General features: G+C 38.1%; 1 non-coding gene across 1 annotated transcript; it reads left to right on the top strand.

The window, feature by feature from the left end:
• Positions 1–7,476: 7,476 nt before the first annotated feature.
• Positions 7,477–7,583, top strand: LOC139007747 (U6 spliceosomal RNA). Its single transcript, XR_011470911.1, has one exon. It is a non-coding gene; the product is annotated as a U6 spliceosomal RNA (small nuclear RNA).
• The last annotated feature ends 4,614 nt before the right edge of the window (positions 7,584–12,197 follow it).

Genomic DNA, 12,197 nt, shown 5'->3' on the forward strand with positions numbered 1-12,197 from the left:
TTGCTTTCAAGTTAGTACCACTCACCCTTGAGTCAGGGGCCAGTTCTCCAACAATGCATACTGCTGCTCTATGAGGAGGGGAGAAATTATGCACGGAGGGGAGGCCTCAGCTCCTTCTCCGAAGCACCCTACCTCCTGACTGCCATGAAATACACTCGTAGTTTGTCTTCTAGCTCTCTAGCTCCCACTTTTCAGAGTGCTTTTCAGGTTCCTCTTCCTCCCATTTCTTCTAATGTTGGAGTTATCTGGATCTCAACATTTGAACTTCTTTTTCTTTCTCTAAATCTCTCTCTAGGTTTTCTTACTCATATTTATGGCTTTGAATATTACCTTAGGTTGATAATCTCCCAGCCAAACTTTTCTCCTGAGCTTCAGATTCATATGTCTAGCTTTATTCCACGTGGACATTCAGGAACTCATGTTTATTCCACTCCCTGTCTCCTCTGTCCTATAACAGTGCCCTTCCAACTTGAGCATGAGGAGAATGGGTTTTGGTGAACAACTAGAAGTCTTCGCCCTTCTATAATCATACACCAACTAACCAGCAGCCACACTTGCTTTATTTGTTTTCTCCAATGTCTACCAAGAGTTTGCACACTTGCTTCTACACTGTTCAGTGCCCAGGTCTCAATTTATGAAAGTGACTGGATGACAGCATGAAGAATCTAATGCCATTTAAAGAAGATTTTTATTATTTACATTTCCCAAGAGAAAGGGGCCATACCACACAAGGCCAAAGGAGAAGTAACAGGTTTTGATCAGGTGGCAAAAACAGGAGTGAGGAGTCAGCCTTCATTGAGGTTGTCACAGGAAAGGAACGGCAAGGCAGAGTAAACAGTTGAGGATTGGCTGGTTTAAATTATTCTGGCAGGCTCTGGACCATAGGGGTAGTCTCCAGTTGTCTGGTACCTGATGTGGGATGATTTAGGGCAGGGGAAATATTGGTTTGGTGTGTGAGGACTAGCTAAAGTGGGTATTTGGGAGTATAGATTCAGGTTGGGTGGTTTGCATATGAAAGGCCTGGCACTGCTAAGTCTAAGAATTGCCTAACTCTGGGAGGGATAGTCTTTTTCTGAGTCTATAATCCTTCTACCCCCAAATGTCAAAATATTGTAAGATGTAGAAACTAAAAAACATAATTAATACAAACACACTCCTCTTTGTATATGGAAGATTCATCCCTAGTCTTTGGTCTCAGTTTAAATGTCACCTCTGTAGAGGGGTGTTAAGCAGATAGCAGTCTACTTCACAAATCTGGTTTATTTCCTTCTTATCACTCATCACATTGTATCATTTTATTTTTAAATTTAATATCTGTCTCCCTTGCTAGGAGTCAGTTTCATCAGGACAAGAACCATGCCCCTTTTATTCATCTCTGTATTACTCATCTGGGGAGCCCACTTTTATTGGAGAATCAAAACCATTTTCCTTTCATTCTTTCTTACTAGCAGAATCCCAATTTAGTTCAGGTATCGTGAGATTCTTGATCTCAGGGAAGATGGACAAACATGTAATACAATGGTAATCACTGAAATACAATGGGAAATCTAGACAATCTTCAAGTTGTTTAGTGATGTAGTCTGGAGTTGCAGCAGCCATATTGCAACCATGAGGGAAGAGTAGTAAGTCTTCATTAAACTTTTATCTAAATAAATGAAAAGATATTTATATAAATTGGCTAATAAATATAACCAGTCTATGTAACAGATACCCTGCATCCACTTCTCTCTCCCTAAGTTTAAACCCAAGAAACAAAAAATTGTATCTTTGTTATAGATTAAAATATCTGGATATCTCCCTGAACTTTTCTCGTTTAGCCATGTAGTCTTTTATTCATTCAACAGCAATAAATACCTGTGTTCATTGAGCACATACTGCTTGTATGTGTCAAGCAGTATGATAAATCACAATACTATTGGAACCATCTAACCACTTCAACAGAAAGTGGCTTAAGCACTTAGTAGTTTTTATTATTTCCTTTAACAATTGGTAGGTGGTTGCTAGGTGGGCATAGCAACTTAATAATGGCAGGTCTCAGGACTAACACCTATCCTCCTCAAACTATACCAACAAATCCTAGAAGAAGAAACACTTCCAAGCTCTTTTTATGAGGCCAGCATTACCCTAATTCAAAATCAAATAAAGACACTACAAAGAAAGAGAATTACAGACCAATATCCCTGATGAACATAGATGCTAAAATCCTTAACAAAATATTAACAAATCAGACCCAGCAATATATTAAAAAGATCAGACACCATGACCAAGTGGGATTTAATCCATGGATGCAAGGCTGGTACAATATTCACAAATCAATAAACGTGATACATCATATAAACAAATTGAAAGACAAAAATCACATAACCATGTCAATAGAGGCTGAAAAAGCAGTCAACAAAATCCAACACCCATTTTTGATAAAATACTTTCAGCAAAGTGGAAATAGCGGGATCATACTTAATATAATGAAGGCCATATATGGCAACCTTTAGCCAACATTGTACTTAATGGGCAAAAATTAAAACCATTTCCCCTAAAAATATGAACAAGACAGGGATGTCCACTTCCACCACTCTTATTCAACACAGTTCTGGAAGTGCTAACCACAGTGATAAGACAAGAACAAAAAATAAAAGGTATCTGAATTGGAAAGGAGAAAGTAAAACTGTCATTATTTGCAGGTGTCATGATATTATACATAGAAAACCCTAAAGACTCCACCAAAAAAATGACTGGATGTAATAAATGAATTTGGCAATGTAGCAAGATACAAAATTAGCATCCAGAAATTTATGGCATTTTTATACACCAATATTGAATTCTCAGAAAGAGAAATTAAAAAAAAACCCCCAGTTACCATTGCAACAAAAAACTAAGATACTTAGGAATAAACTTAACCAAGGAGAAAAAAGACCTGTACTTGGAAAACTACAGGACGTGAAAAGAGAGATAGAGGAAGATACAAACAAGTGGAAGAATATACTGTGTTCATGGATTGGTAGAATTAACATAATTAAATGTCCACACTACCTAAAGCAATCTATAGATTCAATGCAATTCCTATTAAAATATCAAAGGCATATTTCACAGATCTAGACAGATATTCCAAAAATTTATATGGAACCAAAAAAGACCCTGAATAATCTGAGCAATCTTGAGAAAGAAGAAAAAAATTGGAGGAATCACAATACCAGATATCAAGTTATATTACAAGGCCACTGTAATCAAAATAGCCTGGTATTGGCACAAGAACGGGCATATAGAGAACTCAGAAATTGACCCAAGCTATTATACTCAATTCATATTTGATAAAGTAGGTATGAACATACAATGGAGTAAAAATAGTCTCTTCAATAAATGCTACTGGGAAAATTGGATAGATATGTGCAAAGAAATGAAACTAGACCACGAACTTATACCATATATAAGAATAAACTAAAAATGGCTTAAAGACTTAAATGTAAGTCATGAAGCTAGAAAAATCCTAGAAGAAAACATAGGCAGCAAAATATCAGACATAGCAGAATTTTCACTGATACATCACCTAGGGCAAGAGAAACAAAGGAGAAAATAAACAAATGGAACTACATCAAACTAAAAAGCTTCTTCACAGCACAAGAAACCAGCATTAAAATGAAAAGGGAACCCACTGTATGGGAGAACATAATTTGTCAATGATACATCTGATAAGGGGTTAATTTCTAAAATATATAAAGTACTTATACAACTCAACAAAAGGAAGACAAACATCCAATTAAAAAGTAGGCAGAGGATCTAAATAGACATTTCTCCAAAGAGGACATATAAATGGCCAAGGGACATATGAAAGAATGCTCAAATAATCATCAGAAAGATGCAAATTAAAACAACAATAAGGTACCACCTCACACCTGCCAGAATGGCTACCCTCAATAAATCAACAAACAGGCCAGAGCAAGGATGTGGAGAAAAGAAACCCTAGTACACTACTGATGGGAATGCAGACTGGTACAACCACTATGGAAAACAGTTTTGAGTTAACTCAAAAAATTAAATATGGGAGGGAGAAACCAAGATGACTGCATAGGTAAACACCAGAGTTTGCTGCCTCGCACAACCACTTCAAAAATACAACTAAAAGATGGAACGGACATCACTCAGAATCACAGGAAGGCTGGCTGAGTGGAAATTCTACAATTAGAAGGAAAGAGAAAAGCATACCGAGACTCAGAGAAGGTGCTGTGCGAAAGTAAAATACTAAGGTACAGAGGCGCATGCAGAGCGGGCTGGCAGCTGAGGGTGCAGTTGTCTTTTTCAATCGGGAGGGAGTCTCAGGCTCTGAGCTCCAGTTCTGGGCGAGTCTCTGGGGACCTAGACTCATATGGGAGAAGCAGAACTGTCTGGCATCGGTTGGAACTCGAGGGCAGCTTTCTCTCAGAGGTACTTTCAGCAATTGTTGGGACACTGAGAAGCGGGGTCTCTGAAGGCAGGACTGAGAGCAGCCATAAGTGCTCACTCCGCCCACCCTGTTGATCCCCTGGGACCTGCCCCTCCCAAGCCTTGCACGGAGGCGTTTGCTGGATAGCCTCAGGTAGAGGCTAGATTAGCACCTCCCTAGAGCTCCAGGACAGAAGTTCTCCCACTGCAGACACAGCTGATTCTCACAGCCAATTGGCCTGAAGGTCAATCCCCAGTGTTACTTACAACAATCAAGGCTTAACTACAACAAGACTGTGCACAAAGACCACAAGGGGGAGCACCAAGAGTGTGCTCCTCAGGTAATTGGGGAGGCTGAGCCACTGGGCCCTAGAGGACACTTAGCACAGAAAACCACTTTATCAACACAAGGAAGCATAAAAAATGTGGAGACAAAGAAACAGGACACAAATGACAGAAATGGAGGAAAGCAAACTGCTGGATATAGAGTTCAAAACCACACTTTAAAGGTTTTTCAAGAACAGTCTAGAAGCCACCAATAAATTTAGTAAGACCATCGAAAAGACTGGTGAGACCGCCGATAAATGTAGTGAGATCCTCAAGAAATCTAGTGAGACCCTCGATGTTGTGATAAAGGACCAACTAGAAATTAAACATACACTGACTGAAATAAAGAATATTATACAGACTCCCAACAGCAGACCAGAGGAGCGCAAGAATCAAGTCAAAGATTTGAAATACGAAGAAGCAAAAAACACCCAACCAGAAAAGCAAAATGAAAAAAGAATCCAAAAATACAAAGATAGTGTAAGGAGCCTCTGGGACAGCTTCAAGCGTACCAACATCTGAATTAATAGGGGTTCCAGAAGAAGAGAGAGAGCAAGATATTGAAAACCTATTTGAAGAAATAATGACAGAAAACTTCCCCCACCTGGTGAAAGAAATAGACTTACAAGTCCAGGAAGCGCAGAGAACCCCAAACAAAAGGAATCCAAAGAGGACCACAGCAAGACACATCATCATTAAAATGCCAAGACCAAAAGACAAAGAGAGTATCCTAAAAGCAGCAAGAGAAAGAAAGTCAGTTACCTACAAGGGAGTACCCATACGACTGTCAGCTGATTTCTCAACAGAAACTTTGTAGGCCAGAAGGGAGTGGCAAGAAATATTCAAAATGATGAATGCCAAGAACCTACAACCAAGATTACTTTATCCAGCAAAGCTATCATTCAGAATTGAAGGTCAGATAAAGAGCTTCACAGATAAGAAAAAGCTAAAGGAGTTCATCACCACCAAACCAGTATTATATGAAATGCTGAAAGGTATCCTTTAAGACGAGGAAGAAGAAGAAAAAGGTAAAGATACAAATTATGAACAACAAATACACATCTATCAACAAGTGAATCTAAAAATCAAGTGAATAAATAATCTGATGAACAGAATGAACTGGTGATTATAATAGAATCAGGGGCATAGAAAGGGAATGGACTGACTATTCTTGGGGGGGAAAAGGGTGTGGGGGATGCAGGAAGAGACTGGACAAAAATCATGCACCTATGAATGAGGACAGTGGGTGGGGAATGAGGGCGGAGGGTGGGGTGGGAACTGGGTGGAGGGGAGTTATGGGGGGAAAAAGAGGAACAAATGTAATAATCTGAACAATAAAGATTTAATAATAAAAAAATTAAATGTGGAACTGCCATTTGACCCAGTTATCCCACTTTTAGGAATATATCCTAAGAATCCTGAAACACCAATCAGAAAGAATATATGCACCCCCATATAACACCATTATTTACAAATCTAGAAACAGCCCAAGTGCCCATGAGGAGATGAGTGGATAAAAAATACTGTGGTACATTTACACAATGGAATACTATGCAGCTGTAAAAACAGAGGAGCTCTTACCCTTTGAGGCAGCATGCAGGGGCCTGGAGAGTATAATGCTAAGCAAAATAAGCCAGCCAGAGAAAGATAAGTATCACATGACCTCATTTATATGTGAAATATAATGAAAAAAAATACTGATGAACAAAATAGATCCAGAGATCTGGAAGCAAGGAACAGACTGAGGAATCTCAGAGAGAAGCAGGGAGGGGAGAATGGGAAATGATTAACCAAAGAACTTATATGCATATATGTATAACCCATGGACATAGACAATAGTGTGGGCAGGGGCTGGGTGAAAAGGGTGAAATGGGGGAAAAAGGGGGACATGTGTAATACTTTGAGTAAAGATACATTTAAAATAAAACAAATAAATAAAAAGTAAGCAGAAGACCTGAAAATAGAATATTTTAAATTTATTTGAGTGAATACTTCAAAAACATTGTCAATATATTCAAGGAAAGGGTCAACCAAAAGCAGATATTAAGATGAACTAGTATGTGTGTAAATGGCAATTTCTATGTGCCTCTGAAAATGAGGAGGTCTAGGAAAAATGGGTGGCATGGGACCTCTTCTATGTCATCCTCTTAAAATTTAAGATCCTGAGGCAATCTTCTACACAAAGTTCCCTGATACCCCACCTCCCTCCATATAGAGTGGGATTGCCTGGCCCCACTCAGGCCTCTGCCACTGCCACACAGGACTCAAGGCATCATTTGTTGTAAGAACACAACGTATCACATTGCTATGGATGTCATCTCATGATATGAACTATATTCATAAGGTCTCTGCGGTCTGTTTCCTAGGCTTCCTGCCCAGGGCTCATCTGCACGCTCACTCCAATCCTTAATCACTCTGTCTTTTCTCTTATAGAACCTTACTTCTTCTACCTGTCAGCCAAGGCAGATGGTTTTTCTTAGTTTCTATAGTCACCATAGAATTTTAGCTCTAGGTCAAGGCATTGGTTTGGGGCTAAAATTACTTTTTTATCTCTACCCGAAGCGTGATTTGGTGGCCTCCAAGAATTTAACTTAATTCATTTAATAAAATTCCATTGAGCATTGACTAAATGCCAGGCACCATGCTAGGAGCTCAAGGTCTATGAAAGTGGTGCTTCTCAAACTCTAACATGCACAGGAAACACCTGGGCATCTTGTTAAAAATGCAGACACTGTGCTCTCTTCGGCAGCACATATACTAAAATTGGAACGACACAGAGAAGATTAGCATGGCCCCTGCGCAAGGATGATATGCAAATTCATGAAGTGTTCCATATTAAAAAAAAAAATCAGACACTAATGCAGTGGGTCTGGGGTAGGACCCAAGAGTCTGCGTTTCTAAGGGGCTCTCAGATGAGAGCCATGCTGCTCCCAGGTGAAATCCACTTTGAATAGCAATAAAGGAGGATGGGAATATAAGCAACTAAGTTCAAGCAATGAAGATTTATAGATGCTATGATAAATATATGAAAAACTGAGAATGAAAGGGGTCCCCAAATTTCTTTGGACTGTGCTGCTTCCTCAGTAACCTCCTGGTCTATTTCAGTATTCCTGGTCCTACTCTAAACCTCTGCCATCAACTCCTACTGTAAGCATTTGCTAAACACCTAGTCACAACTAATATTTTTCTCTCTATGTCTACAAAAGCATCTCTCTGCACCGCTATTTCCTTAATATACCTCCTCTGTTCCACTTAAACCTTACAGAATTCCCTCATTCTGGCTTCTAACATCTTATTCTTGGTCATCAATCACCCCTCAGGAAATTCAATTTTCCAAGCATACGATGCCAAATGCTATGACCTCATACAATGCCAAATTCTGTGATCTCATACAATGCTGGATTTCATAACCTTATACAATGCAAATTCTGTTATCTCATCCACATAAACACCAGTAGTATGTAAACATGTGCATATTAGAACTTTACATTTATATGTTGGCTCTTTGTGTGTTATAATAATAATAACTAACTTTAATGGAGAGCTTAAAAAATGCCCAGCACTATAATCTCATAAAAGCCTATGAGATAGGTACTAATCACCTCATTTTGCATATTGGATATAATTGAGACAAAGAGGTTAAGGCCACATTGCCATTAGCTGGTGGAGCCATAATTTGAATGTTGTATCAGCAATTAGGTCTTCAGGGAATAATGTCGTTAAAAATAAAGCTAGTTACAGTACAGTCTACTCACCGTTGTGGTAAGGTTGTGAATGTGTGTTAATTACTCCTGAGGCATGGGAAATCTCCCCCATGAACGGAAGGAAATGCACACTTTCTCCTCTGCCTATGAGTGAAAGCGCATTGGGGGAGATCTGGTATCTAATAAACATGCTTTCAAACCTAGATGAATGGCTGTGCAACTTATGAGTCACTAAACTCTTAATTCAGCTCTGCCTTCTTGAGATGAGAGATTCACTTTTATTTGATGCTTTAGGTTCTGATCGAGCCTTTCAGTTGAGTGTCTCGAAATGCAAATACAAATTTTGGTTTTATAAACTCATCCTGGTTTAGCAATAAATCTGATCTCTCTAGAGAATTGTATCATGTTGGGTTCCTTTTATGCTGTCACTGTAATTGAATTGCCTTTTCACCAAAAGGATTATTTTGAATTCATGAAAAAACTTCTTTAAAAAAATAAATGACAAATGAAAGCCCAAAGGACATTCAATATGAAACCAAATTATTATAGCATTAAAGGATCTAAGTTAAATCCATGAAGGCAAGAAAATTCAAAGCAAGGTTTTAGGAATAAAATTCCTTCAGTTTCATGCCTCACTGCATGTGCAGGGCCACTTCCTCAAACACATAGGAGGGAGCCGAGACAGTGAAATTATGCAGCTGACAACTCCCATAGACCTTTAGATCAGGGAAAGAACTAAACATATTGGTAGTAGGAGCAGGATCATAAGGGAATGGTCCAATTTTTGTTTTCAAATAAAGCCTTTCATTATTACTATTCTCTTGTATTTTCTTTGTCCTTGGCATTTTCTTCAGCATACTTCCTCGAAGCTATCTTTGACCATCAAAATGACACCACAAAAAAAAATGAGATAGCATTGTAAGTGCTATTAGCATCCTTTCACCTGACCTAATCACCTCCTACACCTAACCCTTGCTGCTTCCCAGATTCTGCCTTCGTGTCTTCCTTTTCTTTCTCTCGGTTGGGCTATCTTAACAAGAACTATCTCTCTTTGTTCTTTCCATCTGGCTCCTTTTTAAACCTCAAATACAAATCCATTATTTGTGTTGGTGCCTTCACCAGATCTCAATGCTGTCTTGATGACCATGGCCAGCTGTTTTAGCATGCATGCCCGTGGCAGTTCTAATATAAGTAGGCAAGAACAGGGTTCTTGAATCAGTGGGCAAGCAGCAGCATCATGTCATTCAGAGAACTTTGAACTTACCTATAATGTGCTTCCTATTAATCTAAAAGCAAATGTTTCCTGGTTCTTCCTATAACAAATTAAATATTTTGGAGGCACTTTTATGCATACAGGATAACCCTGTAAGTTACAATAACCTCTGTCAGCTTCCAAGATTCTTGTTCTGTGACAACTAGCGGGTGTCCCTGCCTTGTAGAGGCTCTGGTGAGTATACAGGGCAGGTGTTTATCCAGTGGTGTGAACAATTACCTCTCCTCTCAGTTGGGTTTAGCAACATCTTGGTCCAGCCATGTACACAGTTTTGTAGTTCAGAGCATCAGGCATAATTTATTTATCTTCTTATTTCTCCCTTTGTAATCAAATTTGTCTAAAACTTGGTAATTTATCTTGCATGGTTTCAATTCAGTATGCTAACCTTTCCTTTCTGGTTATTATCTATGCTACAGAAAGATCTGGGAGGGTGTCAAACCTACCTGCATTCTATTTTTTTAACATTAAATCTAGCTAAGTTAACAGAAATACACTGATTAATCTTTATTATACACAACTCTTTAGCTCTATATCTTTTCCACCTATTTCAATTTTTTTTTCAAATGAGTTAATACGATGCAGTTTTGCATCTTTTTCACAAGATGGCACTATAACTTTCTATATTTATTATCAAGCAGGGAACTACATTAAAGTTCTAAAATTTATAGTTTAAATTACATAAACTGTAGATGAATATTAAAGGGAATATAAGAGCACAAAACTATATGATAATCTCATTTTCTTCTGAGATATTTTAACTTCCTTAAAAAGGTATTCAGTGAAAACCAGAATGACCCCAAGGAAATTTGTATTTTTATTTCTCCTTTGCTTTTAGCATCTATTAAATAAAAAAAAGCCTTTCTCCTTTTAGAATAATCCAGTATGGTATTTCCACTGATACAAAGACACTAGACCTCTATTTAGTTTCTACTTTCTTTGATTCAATTTTTCTAATAATGCAATAAATACTTAGCTGGAGGTCAACTATTCTGCTGTTATTAATGTGTAAAAAGTAAAAAAAAAAAAAAAAATTCCCAGAAATTTAGGCTGCGAGCAAATAATAGAACTATAATTTCAAATTGGGAACTTATTACCATCTATGAGCACAACCCTATAAAGAGTAGATATTTTTTAAAAGAAGATTTAGATAATGGAAGTTATAGGGGAAATGAAAGAAAAAGTAATGAAAGCATGACTATTTAAATTCTATGTCTGGGTCCTGAGATATGCATTTCATGTAACTCTAAGGAATAATAATAGTGAACATTTATTGAGCTCTTACTCTATGCTAACTCCTATGCTGGACTCTTTACATTGATGAGCTCACTTAATTCTCAAAGCCCTATGAGGTGGTTACTATTATTATCCATGTTTTATGTAGAAGGAACTGATATTCAGTAAAATTATTCATTCATTCACTTTTTCTTTCAACAGGTGATTATTGAGTGCCTACTATGTGACTTGAACATTTGGATGTGGCTCAGTTGGAATTAAATCCAGAATCTGCTGAGACCAAAGCCCAAGACTCCTTCACTTAATTACAGAGCTATGAAGAATCAATTTCTCAGATAAGCCTAACAGGCAATTAAGTGGTGCAAAGAGAAAAAAAGTTCCATTATAAAATGAGTAAGCAAATTGACATGCCACCAGAAACAACATTAGCTTCTTGCTCTGTGTGCTTTCCATATTTAAGTCTCTCCTATACAAGATTCAACTTGCCCAGCGGTGTGGCTCAGTGGTTGAGCGTCGACCCGTGAGTCAGGAGATCACGGTTCATTTTCCAGTCAGGGCACATTCCCGGAGGCAGCCAATTAATGATTCTCTTTCATCACTGATGTTTCTATCCCTCTCTCCCTCTCCCTACCTCTCTCTAAAATCAGTAAAAACATAAAAAAAGAAGATTCCACTTGGCAGGAATATGGTGTATATTTCAATTATACAACAATTGAACTACCATTTCTTGAATATCTATTCTGTACTAGAATAAAAAAATACTTTGGGGTAAAAATAGACCTGGAATGACTTCCAGTTAAGACAGTAAACTAAGAAGGGAAAAGCCCGTCTAGCCCTCCCACAACAACAAAAAATAGAAATCTCAATAAAACATTTTAAATTATTTTAATAGCATGTTGCCAAGCTCAATATTAGAAAAAAATCTTGATTACATAAATAAAGAAGGAATTTAAAGCTCAGAGTAAAAAGAAATTAAAGTTGTACTGCCCATGAGGTGCCAGGATATCATAATCAGGGCCTTAATACTTTGTGAAGATTAGACTCAAAGTGCACGTCCTTGCCTACCCAGTGTGTCTCTGTGGTTGAGCATCGACCTATGAACCAAGAGATCATGGTTCAATTCCTGGTCAGGGCACATGGCCAGGCTGTGGGCTCGATCCCCAGTGTGGGACATGCAGGAGGCAGCTGATCAATGATCTTCTCTCATCATTGATCCTTCTCTCTCTCTCTACCTCTCCCTTCCT

Source organism: Myotis yumanensis, unplaced genomic scaffold (genome assembly GCF_028538775.1).
Source record: "Myotis yumanensis isolate MYYU_CA2020_CCGP unplaced genomic scaffold, mMyoYum1.0.hap1 SCAF_3, whole genome shotgun sequence".
NCBI classification, from domain to species: domain Eukaryota; kingdom Metazoa; phylum Chordata; class Mammalia; order Chiroptera; family Vespertilionidae; genus Myotis; species Myotis yumanensis.